General features: G+C 38.3%; 1 long non-coding RNA gene across 2 annotated transcripts; it reads right to left on the bottom strand.

Moving 5' to 3' along the window:
- Nucleotides 1-9,915: 9,915 nt before the first annotated feature.
- On the bottom strand, nucleotides 9,916-22,044 carry LOC103144951 (uncharacterized). 2 transcript variants are annotated; one of them, XR_476970.2, is made up of 4 exons: nucleotides 20,955-22,044; nucleotides 12,510-12,661; nucleotides 12,176-12,413; nucleotides 9,916-10,149 (listed from the first exon to the last, which is right to left on the bottom strand). It is a non-coding gene; the product is annotated as an uncharacterized LOC103144951 (long non-coding RNA). The 2 variants fall into 2 exon arrangements; XR_001663358.1 differs by lacking the exon at nucleotides 9,916-10,149 and having other exon boundaries at nucleotides 11,748-12,413; nucleotides 20,955-21,169.
- Between the last annotated feature and the right edge of the window lie 849 nt (nucleotides 22,045-22,893).

The raw sequence follows: 22,893 nt of genomic DNA, 5'->3' as shown, positions 1-22,893 counted from the left end.
TATTTCCACTAGCTTAAGTGCTTTATAAAGCCATGGTTTTTAGCAAAAGCCGATGCTAAAATGCCAAACTCAGCTGTGGTGACACCCATCTTGTGTCAATGTCACTTTTGTCGCCCACTACAGGATCAAATGAGTTATTACACACCTACCTGTGCGGTTGCACTTCAGGAAGTGATTCTTTGGAAATCATGGTTTCAGTTTTATCGTTGTTGAGAGTTGCTAAATGTAGCAGAACATTAACAGATTTTTACACTATTTACTGTAGAACTACAGCAATGCATTCTGGGTACAGAATAAATATCTAAGTTTCTTCTCGTGTGGGAAGAGAACCCAAATATAGCACTCAAGTAAGAGTAGCACTATTTAAACATATTTTTACTCAAGTAAAAGTAAAAAAGCATTTTGTTAAAAGTCCACTCAAGTACTGAGTAACTAATTATCAATCATTTCGTATTTAAAAATTACATCCAAAATATAGTTATGTAAAAATTTTGAAAATAAATCCTATAATTAACATAATTATAAAATGGCAAATGAAGGCAAAAGAAAAAGAAAATCCATATCAGTTTCTTTCGATGTGAAACTTTAACAGAATCTGCAGGTCTGTGCGTCTGTGTCTGGTGAATTTTTGGTTATAAAAGTGGATACAAAATCCAGAAATTTTACTCAAGAGTAGAAATACTTCATAATAAAACCATTCAAGTAAAAGTAAAAAGTACAACGTAGTAAAAGTACTCCTAAAAGTAACTTCTTTTTTTCAAAACTTTCCTCAAGTAAATGTACCCAACTCTACAACTCCTGAGTGAGTGCAGGTGAGATGCTGTCTACTCCTAAACTCTCCGCACAACCCCACTTCAAAACATTTTAATTTGCATGTTCCCCGCTCCATTGCTAAACAAATTTATGCACCTTACACTTGTGATTAACACTCATTCTCTGCACAAGCCATTAGCATTTCCTTCTCCCAGCACAGGGGATACAAGCCCCCCCCCCCCCCCAAAGTTATTTCCATATTCATCTAACTGTGTGTGCAAATAACAGAAATTATCAGGCGGGCACGCTCCTGGGGAAGGATACGTGTGTAGCTTTCTGTCAGTATTTGTGCGCATCACAGGCTAAAAACGCGGTTTGGGCCGTGGACTCGCGCCCCGGCAGCTGCAGTAGCTGATGGCGTCTGTAAGCGGCGGGCAGCCCCCTCAGGCGCCTCTGAAGTGGCACAAACCAGAGGCTGTGTTATTGAGGCTGGAGACACGCAGTCACATTGCTGCAGTGTCTGAGTCACGGAGCAGCGAACACGCTCCAAACAATCTAATGGAAATGCTGTGTTTGCCGTGCAGGAAGGGCCGCGCGTTCAGGGAAGAGGCGGAGAATCGCCAGGATTTAGGTGTTTGTTGCAGGAATGAAAACAAACCTGTTGTGCTGCTGTGTGAGGCGGAGGAATCTGAACGATTAGAGGTGTTTACGGCGTAAAGATGCTGCGTTTGAGGTTTCAGGTGGCCTGTAAGGGAGGAGGGGCACTGAGACCTCCATTTTAGATCCCAGCTCGCTCTCTCTGCTTCGGGCTAATTTTTATGATCCTCTCACTGACACTTTAAGTAAGGACAGGATATTTTTCCACTGCTTAAGCTGCTCCTCCTGCTCTGCCTCTGCACAGAGTCGGATAATAACTAGTTACATTTACTCAGTTACGTTCAGCTGAGTAACTTCTGGAAAAATATTTACTTTTTACTTTTACTTGAGTCATTTTATTATGAAGTATTTCTACTCTTAAGTAAAATTTCTGGATTTTCTACCGTTTGAATGAAAAACAGACATGTTTTAATCAAAATTCACCAGACAGACACACACTTGCAGTTTAGAGGTTTTTTTTTTGGAAAGGAAAAACAGGTTTTTTGGAATTTTTTTTGGCCTGTTTTTTTTTTTTTTTTTTGTTGCTTATATAAATTATTGGCATTTTGTTCCTTAAAATACCAAAATGTCCACTTAACTTTATATTTTGGTCTGTCTGTTGATGTAATTTTTTAAACATTAAATGATTGATCATGTGATCAGTTAATCTGTACTTTTTACCAAATACTTTTTTACCATTACTTGAGTAATTTCTTGGACAGATACTTTTTAGTTTTACTTCAGTAAAATTATGTTGAAGTAGAGCTACTCTTATTTGAGGAATATTTATCGGGTTTCTGTGGAGCACAAATGAGCAGTCAGCGTCTTCCTAGCTAAGTCGTTGCCTTCCAATGCAATTGTCTTTGATTCTCATCTCCCTGCTGCACCGTCTGGGATTTCCCCCATTCAGCTTGATTTCTCTGGCAGAATTTCAACCAATCAGTGAACACCAGTTTTGATGTCAGCTTTCTGCGCTGATTTAAAATTTTAGTCTGCCTGTAGTTTTAGCGATGGCAGCGGAGAAAGTGAAATATGGAATTAGCATTAGCTGTGTTTACACTGACCATAAAATTGCACAAATTGGAATTATGAAAATAAATTTGCTTCATGAAAACCCGGCAATTTGTTTTAGTCTTTTGAGGGTAGATATAATTTGAATTGAAGTTAGCGTTTTAGCATTAGCTTCTGCTAATTATAGTGTTTAACGTTTGCAGAGCTGTTTATGGTTAGTGGTGTAGCTTCAGCAGAAGTATATTTATAATTAGTGCTTTGGCAATGTCATAATGAATGTTTATTATTAATGCTTCAGTATTAGCAGAATTAATGTTCATGATTAGCAATTTAGTGTTAGCAATGCTACTGTTTATGAATAGCACTTTAGCATTAGCATAATTAATGTTCACTATTAGTACTTTACCACTAGCAGAACTAATGTTTATGATTATAACCACAGCATTAGTGGAACTAAAGTTTATAAGTACTGCTTCAGCGCTAGCAGAGTAAATGTTTATGGTTAGCACTTTAGCATTAGCAGAACTAATGTTTCTCATTTGCAGCTTGGTTTTAGAAGAACACATGCTTATGGTTATTGCTTTAGCATTAGCTGAACTAATGTTAGTGATTAGCTTTTTAGTGTTAGCAAAACTAGTGTTTATGGTTGTTGCTTTGGAGTTAGCAGCTAACGTTTTAGCTAGCAGGCTCACCACTGGTGTTGACCCTGTTGTTAGTCATAACCTTGTGTATGAAAATGATCTGAAGCTGCTCCCTTACGGTCGGTGAGGTAATCTGAGATGTGGTTGCGTTCCTCCAGGCTCGCTCTGGTCAGCAGCGCCACAAACCCAGCGCCGTGTTGGTCCCTGAGGGCCGCTCTGCACACATGTTAACCTCGGCTCTACCAGCCCTCTGTAAGCCCTGCACAACTTAATTTCTTTTTCGACACCCCCCCACCCTCCTTCCTCTTTAAAAATAGCAGTGAAGCAATAGCAGAGCTTAATGCATTATTGATACATATGGTGTCAATGATGCATGTGTTGAGGCACCGGCGCTAATTTTCTCCACATTGCTGGGGCCAAGAGCATCAAACCGTCTGTAATTTATATGCGTCGTTATTGCTATTATTTTTCACAGCCCCATCAGGAAGCGCGTTGGAAGCCAAATGTTGCAGCTTCTCTTCTCACATGACGGCTGCTGTGACTCTGAGACGTGCAGGAGTGTTTTCTGTGCCACTGTGTCACCTAGCAGTCACCATCACTACGCCAAGCCGTCTTATCATAAAATCTGCTTCGACACACTTCCAATCCAGATTTCTGAAATTGGTTTATGACTATTAGACATACTATAAAATTAAAATAACTAATTATATTTTGACTAAAACAAATAGCTAACTCTAATTAATTACATTCTGACTGGTATAAATGACACCATTAAGTTTAATGGAAGCTTTAATTCAATTAATCTGCAATTAAATCATGACTAGTTATAAGGTCAATTTAAGATATTGCTTTTCATTCTGACTAGTCATAATTCTAAAAAAAAGGTCTTAAATGTATTTTAGATACATAAATAGATTAGACTGTTCAAGTTAAATTGCAGATGTCTTGAAAGCAAATAATAAGGCAAAACTAATTTTGACTACTCAGATTTCCTCTAAAACTATATTTAGAGGAAGTCTGAGTAAAGTTCCCATTATTTTTAATGGCAGCTTTTCTATTTCAGATTTCTTAAAATAACATTCTGGGGAGTCAAAATTGCATTTTTGATATGTTAAATAAATATTTTGATTTATTTAGTCAAAACGTCACAGATTTATGTAGAACCTTTTGTATTTCAATAAGACAATAAAAAAATAGAAAAAAGGTTTTTGTAAATATTTTCAAAGTGCATCATGTTTGTCAGAAAAATATGAAATTATTCGCCAGATTTCTGAAGCGGTCTCCAGGTTTACAAAGTTTTGCATCGTCTTCGTCTTCCATTTTTCTACGTTGTAATATTTTCTGACAATTTTGGGCAAGGAAACCAAAATTCTGCAGGCAGTGGTTTGGACAGCTCAGTGGCAGCAGAAGGGGCGTACACGCATCTTAATTCAGATACATAATGTTATTTTGACCAGTCATTATTAGACACATACTGAGAAAAAATCAGAAGTACAATTATGAGAATAAAGTCCATAAAATGAGAATAAATTTGTAAAACGAGAATATTTATATTGTGACTTTTTTCCCATTTTATGTCTTTATTCTCATTATACTGACTTCTTGTAATTAACTTTTTATTTTCTTAGCGTATAATAATGTTCCACATGTCTTTGTCATTAGGAATCCGTTGACGTTATGTACAACTTCTTCAAAGGAATTTTGAGTCATTAAAATGAAATTAAAGATATTTTTGAATTATTACTAGTCAGAATGTGAATGCAGAAATCTTAAATTACCATTCGGGATAGTCAAAATGCATTTTTTGTATTTTATGATAAAACGGCTTGCCATACAGCTGCGGTTTATCACCGTCATGTCGCCTTGATGCTGATTTGACGACACCAGTTTCTGTTTCGTGGCCCGGTCATTCTGCTCATCGCATCATGTAAAATTAAGTTGTCAGACATGAAAGTTGTTTATTTCTTTTCCCGGGAGACTGAGAACCGCAGCGGCCGCTCGCCGCCGGGGAATGAGTGATTTATCGACCCGGCGTCCTCCGGCAGCTTCCTGCCGAGGTTAATGCAAACTTCTGCTGCCTTCTTGTGCTTTACGCCCTGTGAAGGTGTCCTTAATTTGAGAATGGCCGACACTTTAGCGCATGGCTTAGTCCCTGGTTGCCATGGAAACCGCACCTCCGGTCACAAGGCAGCCATGATGAGAGCAGAGGCGTGTTTTCTTTTTTCCCTTCAGGGCACAAAGTGTGGCGCAATAAAATTAAAATTTTATCTAAATGCAATGCAGACAGAGGGATATACTAGAAACAATAATACGAGAATAAAGTCATTGAATTACGAAAATACCATCGAAATAATAAAGTCGTAATATTACAATAACAACGTAAAATAAGAATAAAGTTACAGGAGAAAAAAGTCAAAATGAAATGAAATATCAGATTCATGTGGCGTTTTATTAGGACGCTCAAAGATGCTCGACACTGTAAGCTCGTAATATGAGAATAAACACAAAATAATAATTCGAGATTAATCTCAGAATTTCGATATTTTTCAAGCAATTTCTTCAACTTTTTAAACAGAAACTTCTAGAAAATTTCTCCAATTAAGCTCAAAATTCCTGTTTTTTTTTTTTCGTATTTTGAATTTTTTGAAGTCAGAAATGTTCTTTTTTTTTCTAGGACATCATTGAGATTAATCTGATTTTTTTTTCAAGCTAACTTTTGACTTTTCAAGCTCAGAAATTTTCATTTTATTCTAGAAATTCTCTGAAGTTAATCTAAAAATTCTGAGCTTTTTTCCAAGTTAATTTTAAACTTTTCAAACTTGGAGATTTTTAAGTTTTTTTTAGATTAATCCAAACATTTCTCAGTTTTGCTCCTTTTTTCTTGGATTACCCCAGCATGCCGTCGCATTAGCTGGCCTCTGTTGCGTCTCCTTGTAATTATTTGCATTACAGGAACACGTTTCCTCCAGATCGCTGACTGATCTGCTGAGTGATGTCAGGCCGCTGTTATCTTGAACGCCTCTGTGTTTTGCAGAAACCCTGCAGCCTTTGTGTTGCTGAAAATTCTTTGTGATTCCACTGGGGAAGAAAAAACAGCAGATCTTGACATGTTCAAACGACGCCTGTCGTTCTTGGATCCTGAAACATTTGAGCTCGGTTTTCACCCAGCATGCACCGTACCACGGAGATTTTTTTCTCGCCTTCGCGTTTGGAAAACAATCTTTGCTGCTGCAGCTGTTGTTGGGATGTGGAAAACACTCCTTGGGATTTTTACTGGAAGGTTTTTGAAGCAGCCTGAACTATTAGCGATGTGCTGATCCAGCAGCTGCTTCCTCTCAGAGGACGAACTCTCACTTCCTCATCCATCCTCGCTGTTCCTGGGTGTTTTCTTCACTCGCTGTCATAATTACACTGCGCTGTTTGATGCTCGTTTGGTGGATTCAGATTAACTTTCAAATGGAAAAACTTGGAGCAGGTTGAAGTTTTACAATATCCAAAGCTTTAAAAATCCCCTAGATATCTGATCAATCCATCAGTTGATTATGGGGGGAATATCGACTAACTGCAGACCTAAGTAGTAAAGAAAATAATTGAATATTTCAGCTAAATCTTCCACATGTGGATATAAAACGTAACTTGGCACAGATGTTACCAGAACGCTGCATTTGAAAAGAAAAAATACAATTAGCAGATAAAAAAAAAATCAAGATGGCCACCGAGGAAAACATATTTTTGCATGAAGTTTGTCGATATTTATCACAAATGGATACTTTGTGATGAAATTCTACATAATTGGACCCATAGAAATCATTTTTACTGATGCCGCTCCACACAAGATGTCGCCCTGGGCGGTTGCCCACGTTTCCCATACCAGAGTCGCCAGAAAATGACTTAAGTAAAAGTAAAAAGTACAGCGTAATAAAAATAAATTTTCAAAATAAAGCTATGAGTATTTTCTACCAAACTCCGGAAGTGAGTGTGGATTTGTTTTTAATCTGGGGTTCTGGTCCGAGTGTTCGGGTGGCGCAGGCCTCAGCGGACAGCAGGCCGACTCTCTGCTTGTTCGGGTCAGAGGCTGTTTGGTCTCCGAAAGGTGAAACTGGAGCAGAAATCATCTTTGACCCAGATAATCCTGCCCAGCTGAGCTCCGAATCAGAACCGCTGCTCTGTCCCGGAGAACCACCATCCAGACGGATCAACTTTGGATTTCTCTTTATTCTTCTCTTCCTGTCGTGTCAGCCGGTGAGGGAGGCGACGTCTCATGAATATTTGTTTATTTATCTGCTCTGGCCTCATTTCTTGCTCATTCTCACTCCTACGTGACACAGACGCACGTTCGCCACGAGCGGCGTGCGGTCGGCACAGCGTAGCTCTCCGCTGCATTCTGTCCCTTTATTCCCTGATTTTCTGTTTTGTTTTTTCTGCCCCTCGTCGTGTTTACCACGCAACAGCTTCTGTCGCCTCGGGCTTCCCCCCCTCCACAAGCCCGGAGGAAAACGAGGGACAACGGAGGCACAAGTATGGACAGAAAGGGGCAGCAGGAATGAAGAATGGCACTGAAGGACGTCTTGTCGCGTTATGTTGTTATGAATTAAGCAATTTAGCTACATAAGTTAAAACATTTTCATCTGAGTGCAGGGCCGGTCCAGGCATTTCTGGGGCCCTGAGCAGATTTTCACCTGGGGGCCCCAACATGTCAACACCAGATGCTTCATCGTTCCTAAGCTACTCTATGGCTGCTATCATAATTAGCTTCATTTATCGTTAGCTTACATCATAGCAGTGCTGCTGTAGCTGTTGGTTACTATGGCAACAGACTTAAAAGAAAGAATTATATTTTGAAATGCAGAGTGGTGTTTAAGTGAACAATTTTAAAGTAACACTAAATTATTGTAAATAATTACAATAATTATTTACTATATTTACTATGTATTATTTCTATAACATTTATAAAAAAATAATATATAAATCGCTTTTGCACTTAGTTTGTATTATTCAATGTTATTTTAGATATAAATATTTTACAAGGCTAGCTTGTTGCTCTTGGGGGACCCCTGGTGGTGTGGCGCCCTAATCAGCCGTTTAATTTGCATTGATTTGGGCCAGTCCGGTCTGAGAGCGACTGCAGCGGCATAAAAAGTGCAAAATATGCAGAATAATTATTTCTAGTTAACATTTTCTGTATTTGACGGCATTCTGTGCATTGAAAACTGCCTGCATACATCAGAAAGAACTTATCTGCGGCCCTGGGTGGCAGTATTATGCTGCGGGAATTCAGGGAGAGGAGAGATGATAAGAGACAAAGACATGACAACATGATTTGTTTAGCAACTGAAAATCTATTCCGACACTCAGATCAAAAATGAAACATTATTAAAATTTTTAATTTAAGCACGTAAGCCTTTTTTACACTAAATTAGTTAATTTAAAGACACAAATAAACAAGTAATAAAATTCCCTCTTTAAATAAGAAAATAAACATTTTATTGCCTAAAATGCATTAACATTCGTTAGTGAACATGAAGCAAATGAAGCGAAAGTATTACCACTTCAGGAGTTTTGGCTGAAATATATTTCGATGTTTTTAGCTTTGAAACTTGTATATATATTTTATAGTTTTGCCTTTATTACTGCTCTGAATAATTAAGTCTCAGTAATCGATTTATTGTGACTATTCCGATTAATTGTTTCAGCTCCAATAAAAATATAATGACCTGCAGGAGGAGGAGCTAATATGTGACCCAGAGCCAGAAGGGAAATTATTCCTCTCCGTTTCCAACACAGGGATTCAGAGGAGCAGCATGGCTCTCTACTCCTGCTCTTCTTCTTCTCGTTCTTCCAGAGATCGTCTCACATTTTCCTGCTTGTTCTCTCCCGACCCAGAGCAGAGAACAGAAACCATCTACCTCATGCCACTTCCTGTCACCGTTTCCCAACCTTCCACCTCCATCACCCCTGCAGCTAAATGTCGAGCTCCGGTTTTCATCCCCACAAACAGCAAGTGAGCTAACTGTAGCCACCGTTAGCTCACATTATTTAGTTCTATTTATTTATTTGTTTCAAGGATAACCACTTGAGACTCATCATCTCATTTTCAAGAGGTTAACTCCCATTAGCCACTGTTTGCTTCCGTTGGCCACTGTTAGCTCCCGTAAGCCCATCTTAGCTAGCTCCAGTTAGCCACTGTTGGCTTTCACTCACCAGTGTTTGCCCTAGTTAGCTCCCATTACCCCGGTTTTTCCCGGTTGGCTCTCATTAGCTCCTGTTAGCTAGCTTTCGTTAGACCTCGTTAGCTCCCATTAGCCACTATTTGCCCTGGTTAGCTCCCATTCCTCTTTTCCTCCTGTTAGAAACTGTTATCTCTCATTAGCCCCTGTTAGCTATCTCCTGTTAGCCACCGTTTGTCCCAGTTAACTCCCATTACCCTTATTTGCCCCCATTAGCCCGTTAGCCAGCTCCTGTTAGCCCCGTTTGCCCCTTCTACAGCACCACTGCGATCGTCTCTCAGGAAAACTGAAAACAAACCAAGGCCTCTGATATTTCCTTCCCTCTGTTCAATTAAACATGGCCTCCATCTGCTTCTTTGTTTTGCTTCGGTTTCTCTTCCGCAATATTGACTCTGGTTGTTTCTGTGATTGTTTCTTAAGACTGTGTTTTATCCTGTTATAACCACAGATGTGCATATTAACACTGGAGGAACATGTGAACAGGGTGTGTGTGTGTGTGTGTGTGTGTGTGTGTTTGGAGGTGAGGGGATGGGTTTGTTCTGCTTTAAGGTTCTGTGCCAAATCTTTTTCAGAACATTCAATCTCTGTTCATGTGCCATACTGAGAAATTTATGAAATAATAATTAAAAAAACAGGTTTTTCACAACCTTGCAGGAGAGATTGTGTTGCTTGTTCTCCTCTTCCTGCCGTTTCCGGCTCGGTTCTGCCGACCCGCCCTGGGTCCGCCTGCCTGTGCGTGTGGGTGTGTTGTCTGTCTGAGCGCTAGCGCCGTTTGTAGCCTGCGGTGATCACTTAGCTCCAGCAGGCTGGGTTTGCCAAGAGGTCAGCAGCTCTGCGCCTCTGACTCCGGGTTGCTGTCGCTCTCCTCGCCATGAGTGCGTCTGTAAAAGACGAAGTGTTGGGGTTAAAACGCGCCGTCTGCCTTCACGTTTTTAAATCATTCAGTTAAAGACGCAAAAACTCCACATAAATGAGGATTTAGATCCAAATCTGAGAATCAACTCAACCCAACTAATCTGGCTTTTTGTAACAGAAGCCTTACAAAGTCAATAAAAGATCTGCCGTTTTGATTGACTCTGCAACGCATTTTAACATTTTACTAAGTAATAATTAGTGACAGATTGCTACGTTTTCATAATAAATCATTTAAATTATGATTATGCATTTTCCAGGATCATAATACCATTTTACAGCACAATCAAGTCACTTTGTTATATTCAGTTGCTATTTTTATTCAAATATGAATATTTTGTATTGTACCCAATTTTTTTAAATCTTCATGTAAAAATAAAATCGCCAAATTTTGCTCATATTGACTTTGAGTTGTGGGCCATAGAAAATCATTTGGGGGCCCACAAGTGGCCCTTGTGCCGCACTTTGGGACACCCCTGATTCAGAACAAGCTGTTCCTTTAAACCGGTAACCGGAAGAGATGTATTAAATTATTAAAAAGTGGGAAAGTTTTGCCTTTTCTCTCTTTCCCCTAATCAGATTATTGTGATCCAGTTACAAATTATGTTTTAGTCCTGCAGCCTTTGTGTGGGAGAACGAGTGGAAAACGGCAAAAAGGAGCAGAAATTTCAAACAAATTGTCCCGTTTTACATGATATCATGTTAAACGAGGTTTAAATCCCACATGCGTGTAATTTGTCTGTATTTTAAGATAAGCTTCAGCATGAGATTAAGCAGGAAGTTATCATCGGCGAACGAAGGAAACTTCAAAATGCTGATGCGACGCCACCTTGGCTGCAGTCTCACTGAGTGGATTATGCAAAGTCGCCTTGCAGTTCTCATTTTCACCTCGCCGCCTCTCGTTTCAATGTGACCCGGGGGTGGAGAGGGAAGTACATGAGAGATAAGAGGAGACTTCATGAAATCCAGGCTAATTTAAACGTGACAGAACAACGAGGCGACTCGATCGCGGCGCTGCTTTACCTCTCTGGGTCAAACAGTCGGGATGGGAGAGGAGAAAAAAGAGCAAAGGATGAGGTGGAGGAGTCGGAGGAGGAGTTTTCCAAGTAATTGGCAGCTGATGAAGCACATTTAGACTTTTGTGATGCAAAATGTGAAATTTCAGTTATTCTATTTCTATCTCAACTGTTTATAAAAACAGCTCAAACACGTAAAAACAAACACCCAGGCGTGTTTTTCTTTTTGTTTTTGGCAGTAAGTTCATGTTTTCTAGTATCTGGAAAATGAGCCGTTTCTAAAACCTCCGGAATGTGACATCACAAATCAGCAAAGTGGAACACGTTACCTAGCAACGGCAGTGGAATTCCGCCCATCGCCTAGCAACCCGAGCTGAGCTCCAGCTCATTTGGTCAGCTGGTTTTACTGCTGAGCAACGGCTGTTGGAACAGACAAGTGTTTTTTTGTTTTTTTTATTAACTTAGTATCCAGAATCCAGTTGCTGCATTCTTGTTGGTTGTGCAGGAGGCTCCACTTCTGCTTTTCAAATTTGTACGGTTGTATAATTTTCCATCTGTTTGTAGCCATTTTCATGCGTGAGTGTAAATGTTGAGCTGGGGGGCAACTGAGGTGTAGATTCCTGTCCAGACACGATATGAAAGGTACATTACTTTTTTTGTGCACTAAATTATTCTTGGATAATGATATTTTAGTTTTCTCAGTTCTGTCCATTTTTAGATCTTTTCAGAATGAGCTCTTCTAGAGCATCCTTTTCAGTTTCAGTCCAAATAAGCTGCTGCAGGCCACGCCTCCAACTCAGCTTTTACACTTTTATTTTTTCTTAACACTCTGACACTGTTTTCTATTTTGTTGGCCAAATATTTACCGTTCTTGATTTGAGATTCTTGATTTTCAAGGCCCACAAATGGCCCCATGAACCACACTTTGGTCAGCAACTTTAATCTAAAAAAACCCAGCTGACTGCATAGTTTCACTCACTTTTCAGTAACCCCTCCTCCTGAGCAAGCATGTGGCGACAGTGGGAAGGAAAACAAGTCAATCATCTTCCTAAATGAGTAAAATGTTGGTTTTCCTTCTAGCAGCTTGTTGACTTTTACAGGAAATGCATCACATGTGCGGAGAATCGTGACATTTTCGTCATGTCCGCTGCTCCTCCTGGCTTCCTGCTGCGGTGCGGCAACCTCCGTCTGGAGGTGAAGGTCGCCATCCGTCCAGCCTGTGAAGGTCAGAGGCAGAGAAAAGGTTCCTTTAATTTGGCCTCAGGTGATGAACGGCCGCCGTCTGCACTGATGCAGCTGTTGTAAAGTGTAACCTTGGAGACGGGGTTAATCATCCGTCGCTTCCCCTCCTCTTTAATCTGCCGTTCAGGTGTTTCACTGTATTCGCTCCTTTCCTTTCAAGCTCTCCGTTTCTGCGCCTCCACCGCCATCTTTGTGTCCGTCCTGCGGAAGGACATTTGTTTTGCTGTGGGGACAGAAGAGGATCGACATTGAGAGATGAGTTATTGATTAGAAAGCAGTGACAGAGAGAGAGCAGGAGAACGAAGACGGGACGACACACATGTCACACAACCTGCATGTAAAATCTCCATAGCAACACACAACCAGTCATGCAAGTAAACAGCAGCAGAGTCTTTACTCTATTTAGTTTGCAAACTAAGTATTTAGCTTCGAACATAAATTTTGCTTGCTCACTGAATATTCACTTTGGAGCTAAATATTTAACATCAAATGCTTTAGTTTCAGTTTCCTAACTAAAGATATAGTTTAGAGTAAAATATTTAGCTTTACTGCTAAATATTTAGTTTGGAGCTATAAATGTAGCTGAGAGCTCATCATTTTGTTTGCAACTAAACCATTAGTTTGCAGCTAACCATTTTGTTTGCAAACTAAATATTTTATTTAGAGTTAAGCATTTAGTTTTTAGTAATCAAGCTAAATAAGTAGTTTGCTAATTAGCTACAATATCAAATGTCTGAGGTCTCCAGGAAATAAACTGATGTTTATTTATGGCTATCAGAATAAACGGGGCTGAATAGAAATCAGAATCCAACGGTCATTTGAAACATTTTAAATATATTTTCTTATATTTAATTTGTTATGAACTACTAAGTGTTGGTCCGTCACATCTCTAACCTCCATTTGGCATTTTTGCATCAGGTATTTTTTTTTGTGCCTTCAGCTTTGGGACCATGTAACCATGGTTACAGCAAAGATTTACATTCAGACAGAAAGTAAATTTCAGACGCTGCGATTTGCAGCCAGTGTTTGTGCAAACATGAAAAACTCGTCATAATCGGTGGATTTTCCGTAATCTGATGTTTCTGCACTCAGTGAGCCAGAGGACTGAACTGGACTGAACTGGAGATCTGCATTCTGTGTTTTTATCGCATTTAAATGTTTCAGATCTTTAATTATTTCTTAAAATCAGAAATAACCTGAGATTCTTAGAAAAGGTAAATAGTTTAGAAGAAACAGAAACGTCTTTAATCTTCATGGAGGAAAATTGTTTCAGTTCAGCATAAAGGTTCTGTTTAAGGTCACGGGCATAGCATCTCAACCAAGCCTGGACTTTGACTAGGCCACTAAAGAACTGGAAAATATAGGAAAAAAGCAAATCACACTTAGACAACATGGATGGAAGGAAAAAGGGAAAAAGGAAGGCAAGAAGAAAGGAAACTAAAAGGAAGGAATGTTTATGTTGAGATGTATTTAATAAAGTCTGGAGAATCAAATTTATTTTTGCTCTTATTTGTTTTTTTCTCTATTAATCCAAACCGTCAAAACAAGATGGAAAAATTACTTATTTTCAGGTAAACTCCAAGATAATCACATCATAATAAAATCACATAAACGCTTCGGGCCGCATGTGGCTCACAGGGAGAGAAGGTAGAACCGAACCAGAAGAGAACCAGTTCTCCCAAAATTAATCAAAATGTAATTCATTCTGAGGATTCGGCGAGGAACGGCATTTAACGCACAGCTGCCCATGAAGAGAAGCTTTTTCCTCTCTGGGGAGCAGCAGCATGTCCTGTCTTACCGGCAGCATCAACACAAACCAGCCAGCGCGCCCTGCGTGCGGCACCGCGCCGCGATGTGATGTCAACGTTCCAACGCGCACGTGGATCGCTTTGGGGACGTAGAGCGCATTATGATGGTGTGGCAGATAGAAAAAAGACAGAGGCGTAAATTTCTGGAAAAAAAAAATCTGAGAAATTTTTTGACTAATCTTTTAAATTTTCTAGAAAAAAACGTGGAAATTTCTGAGAAAAGAAAAAAAAAGCTTGAATATTTTTCCGACTGAGTTTTTCTCAAATTTTGAAATTAACCACAAAAAATGTCTTTTTTTTTCTTGCAATTTTTCAACTTTTCAAACTCAGAAATGTCAAATTTTTTCTAGAAAAATTCTGAGATTAATCTAAAAAATTCCTTTTTTTCTCTCTTATTTTTTGTCCTTTCAAGTCCATAAATTTTCCTTTTTTTTAGCATTTTTTTTTACTTTTCAAATTCAGAAGTTTAAAAAATGTTTTCAGATAAAATTTCTAAGATTAAACTCCCTTTTCTAGAAAACTTCTTGGTTATTTTCAACATTTCTGAGTTTTCTGGTGGAAATTTACTCATTTTTTTCTATTTACAATGTCCCTAATACGCCGTCACAGATTTTTATTGTATAGTTGTTTATACTACTAATTAAACCCGACCGCCATGGCACTTCTCCGTGAACGGTTTAGTCTCCGAAGCGACCCGCATGCGCAGAAGAACGTTGACGTCACACAGTAGCGCTCTGTTTACGGAAGTATTGCTGGACGGCGCCTTTTATGGGTTCATTTTAAATGTTATTCAGCGATGGGAGTCGAAAATATCGTCACATGATCATGACAAGACTAAGGAAGGTAATAAAAATACAACACAACTACTAGCAACAGCTTTATGTCCGATTTAGTGCTACAGAGCTCGGATTTTGGGTCTGCGGTGAAGAAGCCGGATATTTCTGATTCGGAGGGAAAAAAGCGGATTTGGGTCGCATTTGCCTGCTGTGTGAACGTAGCAAGCCATCAACAGAAGGAGATGAGAGTACTTGAGCTGATAGGATCACAGGCTCCGGTGGTGGATAATTATCTGGTATATTCAGTTTTAAAGGCTTCTGCAGACTTTAATAAATGGGACAAAATCTATAGAAATGTGATGCAGTTAAGAATGCATTACAGGCAATCAGCATCCCACGCCTTGTTGCACAGATCTGCAGACTGAAGTGTTTTTTTAAGAGATGACTGACATGGCCACAGCAGGGAAAAGTTGCTCTCACTCTCTTTTCCATGTGTTTTTGTTACATACATGTGGAGCTTCCTGAAACGGCCTATTCCAAACAAACCTGCAGCTCTGTCACAATGCTGCAGCAGTAAGTAACTCCAAGTTCACATTTTTCACCATATTCAACCCGTATCTGGGTTTTCACTGAGTCTTTTCAACCCAAAAAGACCTAAATATCTTGTTAGCAAGCTCAAATATTTAATTTTAGATTGAATCTAAATATTTAGTTTACAACCAAGTTAGTCGTAGTAAGACAATAAAAAACTTACGAGAATAGTCATAAAATTACGAGACTAAAGTTGCGGTTTTATGCAAACAGTCTTAATCGTGCGAGTAAAGGTAAAATATTGTAATTAAATTTCAATATTATGACATTATTGAAATATTGCAACTTTATTCACATAAATTTATACTTTATTCATGTAACACTTTGTCTTCATTCCTGTAATATTACAACTTTTCTCATGTTATTTTACTCTTGTACAACTTTATTCTCATAATATGATTTTATTCCAATTTACTTTCATTATTATGGCCCTAATATGCTGTCGTATTAGCAGAAATATTTAGCTCTTTCATAATTTGTATGCATTTTTTTTAATCAGTAAAAATTTAGCTTTAATTTGTTTTAAGCATAAGCATGAAATAAAAATAATATATTTTGAAACTGTTGACAATGGCCGCACAGAATCACTGGAAGGGCTGCAAATGGCCCTCTGGCCGCACTTTTGACATCCCTATTTTGGCGCTTATAGAAATTTAAATTTCCCATCATGCACTTCTGTTGCAGAGCTGCAAACTCGGACCTGTATACCCTCAATGGAGGGGGCCTGATGAGTAAACATCATTTATAATCTGGCACGAAGCGGCCACCTCTCCATTAGACTGATGACGGCTGCCTGTAGGAACCAGCGACACTTCGGTTATTTTATTTTTTTGCAGTGTGTTGCCTGGTAAATGAGCCAGCAATAATAATAATAGTAATAATAATAATAAAGTGGCGTGTGGAGTGGAGGTTTGAGGTTTTTTTAATACCACAGCGGAGAAAATGACGCGGTGGTGGCAACGAATGAATTACAGAAAAAATAAATCGTGGGAAATGGAAAGAAAAGAAGGAGGGATGGAGGAAACGCACGATCGATGATCAGTGAAGTAGCATTAGCATTGTTCACACATCTCTTTTCCTCCTGCAGCCCATCTTTCTTCTCTTGCTGCAGCGTTGCCATGGTGACCGAGAAAGGTGGGAATACCTCCGTCCTTCAGAGAGAAAGAAAAAGATGGAAAGAGACGTGGGGCTGACCCTAATAAACCCAAGGTTTTCCTTCACTATTAAGGGAATTCTGGGAAATAAAAAACTAAATTTTGAAGAAAAATGTAACAAATTTTATAGACTCAGGATGCAGCGATCCACTTTTTCCACCTCCGGTACCGATATCCAAGGTTCAGCATCAGCTGATACCGATCTGGCACAAAACTTTACCTGGTATTCTTTGTCTAGTTTCAACTGTAAGTGTTTTAGTTCACTTTAAATAAGACAAAACTATCTTACAAATAACTTTTCAGAAAGAGAGGAGATTGTTTTAAGTAAATGATTCCTTATATTCATTTAAAGTGCTTTAGTGAAATTATTTCATTTATAACAAATTAAAAATGTCTTGCTAATAATCTACCAGTGGAACTAGAACATATCCATCACTATTATGCAATTAATTTAAATGCAAAATCTACATATTTTGTACAGTTTTGGTTTAATTACTGCTCTGAATATGTTGGTTTTCAGCAAATGTATGTTTCTTTTTATTTATAAAAACTCCAGTTAGTGATTAATCAATTGCTAAATTATTTCAGCCTAACTCAGTGTTTTTCAAAGTGGGGGTCGTGGCCCACTGGAGGGTCGCCAGGTGGCACTAAGGGGACCTCAGAAAGTTGGAAGGAAGATGAGAAAACCTATTTAAAAATAAAGATAAAATATTTAAATATAAATTCTTTAAACCAGGTTTTTTTTTATATACATATCTGTTTTTAAGTCTACAAAATAAAAGTAGACGATGAAGACGTAAATAGCCTTTATTGTCCCACAGAAAGCTCATTTTCTGATTGGCTGCCTGTCAAATTTATCAAACTGTTTTCTCCGGAAGCTAGAAATAGAAAAGTTCCTGACAAGAAAAACAAACCATATAAACTGTGGGGATTAAACAAAATTAGATCAGGTTATATTACATATTTTCTTATTGGGATTGTGATGGAAATGTTTATCTGCTAGACAAAACAGAACTAGTTTCAAACTAAAATCAGAAGGTATGAGGTTAGCATTGATGTTAAATGGATATAATAATACTAATTGTGAGTTTTTGCATCAGGTTTTTGACCTCTAACTCGTCCCGGTGACCTTCAGGGTCGCCATGAGGGACCCACTCCAAGCCAGCCTGTCGTGTTTCCTCTCCTTCCCTTTTCTCCCACATCGCTCTCACCTTCGTGCCAACCTGCTGCAGCGATCCTCCTCGAATTCATTTTATTGGCAGCTAGCATTTCCATGGAAACATCTCGAAACCATGGCAACTGTTCCAACCGAGCCAAGCGCTTTCAGAACTGCTGCACAGTCTGCTTCTAGTCTCCCTTGCGCTATTTTTACCCCCCTCTCCGGTTTACCTGCTCTCAGATATTCACATGTTACACCTGTGGGATTCATCTACAGTCAGAGAGCGACTGTGAGGCTGGAAAACTGGAAACTTCATGCAGGAAAATCGGCTCTGATTTGAAACCTCAGGCATCCTTAAAAGGTCTTAAATTCACAAATCTAAAGTGTCTTAAATTAATTGAAAAATAATAAATGGGCTATAAATACATTGATCACAAGTCTTACATTTTGTCGTAGCAGGATTATTTAGTTTCATATTTTAAGTACTTTTAGTTTTTCTGGCTGGATTTTACTGTGACGCAAAGCTTTGAGTCGCGCTCACATGCTAAGTAGCTGCAAAAACACCCTTACTAGCTAGCTACACTGCAAAAACACAAGATCTTACCAAGTAGTTTTGTCTAGTTTTATTATTTTGGATGAAATGTCTTCCTATCATAACAGAAAATGACTACATTGACATAGTGACTGAAAATAATTCCAAGCACTGCAAAAACACAAAGTCTAACCAAATATTTTTGTTCCAGTTTCTAATGCAAATAACTTATTACATTTGAAATGAGACAAAACTAACTTACAAGTAAATTTCAGCAATACAAACGACATTCAATCCTTAATATTGTTTTTTTTTTTTGTTGTTTTTTTAAGTATTAGTTTCACCGACAGATTATTTTAAATATGAGATGTTAAAATGTCTGGTTATAGATTAAATATTCTGCTATTGAATTATAAAACAAGCTTCTATTTCTTGCTGAAAAGTGACTTGTACATTAGTTTTTTCTTAATTCAAGTGTACTAAGATAAGTGTACTTGCTAAGATTTTGTTTTTGGAGTGTAATATTTAAATATTTCCATTTTTGTTGGTGTAATTGTTTTAATGACAGCTGCTCCAGGCGGTTTTTTTACTTCACCGTTTGACAGCAGATGAGTCTCTCCAACCCTGAATTCAGCGAGCAAGCAAGAAAATAAATGCTCAACAGCAGCACACTCTAAAATAATAACACTATTACTAAACATAATGCAGATGAAAGCACAGCCATATACACAAGCCTGTTCCCCACAGACCTCTGGATTTGCTCAGTGGGAGAGAAAAACAATTACAGCAGCATGAAATGAATAAAAGGTATATTCAGCTATCTGGGTCCTTTGAAGATGGTTGAGGACGAGTAAGCAAATCTAATTCAACGGCGGCGGTTTTTTGGTTGCAGAGAAAAAAAAAAAAATCCCAAAGTGCAAAGATTAGACGGCAGTACTGGCAGCTTCTTCTTCCTCACCGGGGAATCGTTTCTGTGTGTGTGTGTGTGTGTGTTGGATTGCAACAGACCAATCTGCTCTGCAAAAGAAAAAAAAGAAAAAGAAGCCCTCCATGTCTGCAGGATTCCTGGGAGCTGATGATGAGGTGAGGACATTATGATCAAACGCATGCAGAGAGAACAAAATGAACACATTCGAAAGGAGAGGGAGAGAATTTAACAAAATAAACGAAGAATCCAACAACAACGCGCCTCCATGAGTCCTTCCTATGAAATTCATCCCATTTCTGGAACCACGTTAGACGGAGTAATGCAGGAATAATTTATAGGAAAAGTTTGAGGTTTTCACTACAATGTTCGATAAAGAAACGTAAACATGCTACGCCACACATCGGCCTTTACCGTGGCTTTGATTCTTCAAATTACACATACAGATAAAATATTTTCTCAATCCCATTCACACCACTACTTTACACCACTCCCAACACACCAGAACTATATTTTGTGTTCAGTATTTTTATTTTTTTGCCATGCATTTTGGAAGGTAAAACCATTTCCCTATTGAAACTTGATGAAATAAAGGGGCGAGGCCTGTCGTAATATTAAAACCTAAAACAAGTTTTTCTTGTATTTTGAAGGCAGAAGCTCATATCAGTTTGGTTTTGATGGGGAAGTTATTTTAAAACGCTAGGATAACTAAAAACATGTGGTTATAAAGGGAGTCTTTTTTTAGTTAGCGAAGTCTGCCACTGGATCCAAGGTATGTTTTTATTACAAAATTAAGATCAACATGATTTATAACTGCTTAAGTTTAGCAAAAAATAAATCCACCACATAGTGTTTAAATGCTGTAGAAACTATGTAACATAAATGAGACCGCAGCAGAAAATGGCTGAAAATCATTAGAAGTATCGCTTAACATAATTAAACCAGTTTTAGTTCTGAAAATGATTTTTAAACTGTTTTTAATAAGGATTTGTAACTGTGTTTTGATTAAATTAAAATTTTTGATGATTTTTTTTTGCAACTATTGATCTTTTGCAACTACGTCACTAAATGGTTGGAGGCGCCATGATGGACGTCTGAAGTGAGGGACAGAAGTATTGATCAGAGCGACTGAAATCGTTTTCCAAATTTGTTTTTGCCAGGTTAGTCGTGGGATTTACTTGTTCGAGTCGAGCTAATTTATCAGCGAACGTAACACACCTGGTTGGGGCTCACAGACGACGGTACAAAAGTTGGAAATCGCTAGTTTAGAAACCGACCAGTTCCTCCTCTCTCCTGACGTGTTGATCAAATTACCGACTTTTCCTGAATTGACACCACATGATTTATAGCACTGTGTCATAAACAGCGTTTCCCCTTAAACCGGAGCAGCCTTAAAAACTTACAAAAGACGAGATGCTAACCAGTTATTTCCATTCATGCTAGGCTACATGACGGTGCGACATTGTCTCCATGGTTACCAATGGTTAGACGCCTTCCTTCTCCATAACGCGACATTAAATATCTTTAAAATCTTACCTACTTATAAAGCATATGAACGTTAATCTTCTTACCTTGTAAAAAGTGCTCGCTGCAAAGGTTACGGATGTCTGTTTTCAGACTAGCTTTAAAGGAGCGCATTGGTTGTCTTGACGTTCGTCATGGCGGAGTGGGCGGAGTTATGAAGAGCGTGACGTCATGTCCAAACGGTCAATAGTTTATCTGTTTTAGTTCTGAAAACTATTTTTTACCCTCGTCATCACTTGTTTCAGCCCCAGCTAAAAAAATTGATCATGCTTTTTAACCATGTTTTGATTAAATTAATAATTTAAAAACTTTTTCTTTTTTTTTTACAAACTTTTTACTCTATACATAAATTCACATCTGGTCATGTTAGCAACTTTTTTCTTATCCTGTGATTATTAGCAGGATTCCTTCCTATAAATAACCTGTTTAGTCCATGTTTCTCGTATGTTTTTAGGATTTTTCTGACTGTTATCTCCTTCACACTGTGCAGATGGATTTACATACACAATATGTGTGTGTCAACACATTTAACACCTCCACACATTTGCATGCCTGTGCACACCCACACATTACTTATGTGAACCCTCTGTTGCTTATATTTATAAATGAAAACCTAAAACTGTCACTGCTACATCACAGCTGCCCAAATTGTTTTTATTCCCAATCTTGCTGCTTTAAAAATTTGTCTGCATTTGATTTTTAAATCGGAACAAAATGTATAAGTCATGGAAATGGTTTTGACAGCAGCCTGTTAAACTGGAACCAGCAGGAAGGCAGTAAAGAGGAGTTACCAAGTGGTTTTCTAAAGCAGCTTCCTTGAAATATTTTTGCTTTTTCTGATAGTTTTGGTGCTTAAAACTATAGTTCAGAGCATGAACGTTCCAAAAATATATTTCAATAGAAAATCCGTGCTTCTGGGTATTCTTCATCCTATTGGGATTTCTGGGAGAAGCATCAATGTATATGATGCTTCTCCCATATTTTTTAGTATGAAAAATAATAAAACTTATCATAAATAGTCAAAACTTTGACAAACAACCCATATTCTTGGTATGTGTAGAATATACATCAATAGGCATATTTCGGCTGAATATATAACTTTGAATGTCATAAAAACACAATTTTGCAACTGTTTTGTTTCCATTAAGTAAGAAATGCAACTAATATCTCATGTAAATAAATTTGTTCCCACGATGGGTCATTAAAAAACTCCATCATTGGAGAATGATGGACTTCCTGAAGACGACATTATTTGGCTCATATAGTAATAAACTGTTGGATTCTTGTGCATTTTAAATTCAGATGTTTAAGTTTGCTCCCATATTTTCTTGTAAATGTTTCAAACATTTTACTTAGACTAAATAAATAAACCTAAAGCCCTAATTTTAGTTCTTATGGCAGGTTTGGCTCCATCTGTTTCAATAGGAAACCCTCATTGGAGTTGCACCCTGTGGGAATGTCCTGTAAAATTAGCTTTACTGGAGTAAATCCAGCTGGGAATCTGCTGCCACTCTGGGAACTTACAACAAGGCAGAAAGCGTGGGGATAAAAATACACGGCCCTCTGACCCGGCGGTACCTGGGGAACGGGACGAGCTGTGATGAAGGGAAAAGGACGCCTGATTCTCTGTTGACCCGGTCCGTGTTTCTGGGAAATGGATGGTGGCACTAAAATAAAGCAGCTCCAAATTACAAAAGGAAAGCATCCAGAAACCTGATTTCCACACAATCTGTGTTTTATTCTCCCCATTGTTTAACTATTACAGCCAAAGTAGAGACGGGAAACTGCTTTCCTGCAGTTTTATTCTCATTATCTGACAAAATGTTTCTGGTTATTTTTGGAAATAAACTTAACCAGACTTTGCTTTTCCTAAACTGATAACTTGGTTTCTTAGTGTTGATGATAAAAGCTGCTAAATATTAATTTATTTAAACCGTTATGCAGTGTTTTATTCAAGACCACCTAACCCGAGACCAAGACAAGACC

The sequence above is a fragment of the Poecilia formosa genome, unplaced genomic scaffold (genome assembly GCF_000485575.1).
Source record: "Poecilia formosa unplaced genomic scaffold, Poecilia_formosa-5.1.2 Scaffold134, whole genome shotgun sequence".
In the NCBI taxonomy this organism is placed as follows: Eukaryota; Metazoa; Chordata; class Actinopteri; order Cyprinodontiformes; family Poeciliidae; genus Poecilia; species Poecilia formosa.
This window is presented reverse-complemented; position numbering and strand designations above follow the sequence as displayed.